Raw genomic sequence first — 2,500 nt, 5'->3', positions numbered from 1 at the left:
AAATCCAATCCACCTTCATTAATTTTCCCAGAATTTTTCGAGGTCGGGAAGTATTTGTTTTAATTTTCCTACCATTAGAAATCGAGTAAATCCGCAAAACTAGGAACCGGCCCGGAATGACCCCAAATTCAGTGGGCAGCCTCATAAAAATATGGCTGATTTTACTGGATTGGTTTCATGTGGAAAGCACGACGTTTTCTTGTAGGAATGCGGGAACCCCGGCAGCTCGCCTGCCGCGGCCAGCGACGTCGGGGACGCTGGCCTGCGCTGTCGAGCCCGCGAGGGCTGTCTCCGCGGCAGGCCCCCCCTGAACGGGGCACGACAGGCCACCGCGCTGGCTCGTCCAGCGTCGACAGTCCCTCGTCCAGGTTTCAGATCGCGCCAAGTCGAACCCATGACCTGCTCAAGCCATCGTGCGCTGCCGAATTCGCATCTGCGTGTAGGCTGCCATTCCACGCGGCAGCCCCTGTTTTCGTCAGCGTGCCCCCCTGACGAATTTTCCTGCCTGGCCCAGTCCAGCGTCCAGCCCCTGTTCGTCGAAAAATCTGCGCTGCCGATTTTCCACGCGGCAGCCCCTCTTTTCGTCAGCGTGCCCCCCTGACGAATTTTCCTGCCTGGCCCGGCCGGTCCAGCCCCTGTTCGTCGAAAAATCTGCGCTGCCGATTTTCCACTCCGCAGCCCCTGTTTTCGTCAGCGTGCCCCCCTGACGAATTTTCCTGCCTGGCCCGGCCGGTCCAGCATCCAGCCCCTGTTCGTCGAAAAATCTGCGCTGCCGATTTTCCACGCGGCAGCCCCTGTTTTCCTCAGCGTGCCCCCCTGACGAATGTTCGTCGAAAAATCTGCGCTGCCGATTTTCCACGCGGCAGCCCCTCTTTTCGTCAGCGTGCCCCCCTGACGAATGTTCGTCGAAAAATCTGCGCTGCCGATTTTCCACGCGGCAGCCCCTCTTTTCGTCAGCGTGCCCCCTGACGAATTTTCCTGCCTGGCCCAGTCCAGCGTCCAGCCCCTGTTCGTCGAAAAATCTGCGCTGCCGATTTTCCACGCGGCAGCCCCTCTTTTCGTCAGCGTGCCCCCCTGACGAATTTTCCTGCCTGGCCCGGCCAGTCCAGCCCCTGTTCGTCGAAAAATCTGCGCTGCCGATTTTCCACGCGGCAGCCCCTCTTTTCGTCAGCGTGCCCCCCTGACGAATTTTCCTGCCTGGCCCGGCCGGTCCAGCCCCTGTTCGTCGAAAAATCTGCGCTGCCGATTTTCCACTCCGCAGCCCCTGTTTTCGTCAGCGTGGCCCCCTGACGAATTTTCCTGCCTGGCCCGGCCAGTCCAGCGCCCAGCCCCTGTTCGTCGAAAAATCTGCGCTGCCGATTTTCCCCGACGAACCTGCAGCTGCACAAATCCGCGCCGCCACTGCCCCATTGTCTGGACCAACAGTCTTTTCCATCAAGCCCTGGACTATAAATCGTCCAGACTCATCGCCAGCACCCGCTGCCGATTCTGCCGACTTTGCCGATTTCGTCGGCGCTGCCGATTCCAACACTGCACCCACCGTGTCTAAACCAGCGCTGTTTCGTCAGCGTGTCCCCTTGATGAATTTCCCTGCCTGGCCTGGACAGTCCATCTTCCAGCCCATGTTCATCGAAAAATCTGCGCTGCCGATTTCCCCGACGAACCTGCAGCTGCACAAATCTGCGCTGCCGATTTCCCCCCCTGTCGGCATGGCTGCCGCTGCCCCGATGTCCAGACCAACAGTCTTTTTTGTCGACTTTGCCGATTTTGTTCGCGCTGCCGATTCCAACACTACCCCCTGCATCCAAACCAGCATTGTTTCGTCAGCTCTTCCCCTGACGATTTTAGCCCTGTAACAAACAGTAGGCCTCCAATCCCGCCAACGGGAGCCAAGTTGATAGGGAAGAGAATTGAATGACGCGCCTGGTCCTCGCACCCCGCCACCCGAGGGGCCTTTTTCCCGGCAGCCTCTGAAAAACTCTAGCTTTCACGGTCCTCGCCGCCCCTCACCACCATGGCAGGCCTCTAATCCCACCCATCAGCAGTTGTAGCCGATAGGGCAGTGATTTGAATGACGCGTCGCGGGCCGCCGGGTCATCTCACCCGGCCATTAATTGGAGCGTTTTTGGCTGGCCGAGGATGGGGGGATGGATCTCTTCTTCCGAAAAAGCAAACAGTACATCGGGAGTTATGTTGACGGGGCATGGAATTGAATGACCCGTCACGGGCCGCCGGGTCATCTCACCCGGCCATCCCGGGGAGCGTTTTTCCCGGCAGCATCGGGGAAACTCTTGCTTTCACTGCCCGCTGCCCAAGTCCCCACTCGCATCGGCCCCCCGCGCCAACAAGCCAACGCTGCCGAATCGGCAGACACTGCTGCCGAATCTGCCGACACTGCCCCGCGGGCTGCCACTGCCCCAGTGTCTAAACCAGCGGTCTTTCTCGTCGAGCGTTGGACTATCCAGCCCGTCCAGACCCATCGCCAGCACCCGCTGCCGAT

Source organism: Populus nigra, chromosome 2, assembly GCF_951802175.1.
Source record: "Populus nigra chromosome 2, ddPopNigr1.1, whole genome shotgun sequence".
Classification (NCBI taxonomy): domain Eukaryota; kingdom Viridiplantae; phylum Streptophyta; class Magnoliopsida; order Malpighiales; family Salicaceae; genus Populus; species Populus nigra.
Note: the sequence above shows the minus strand (reverse complement) of the source record.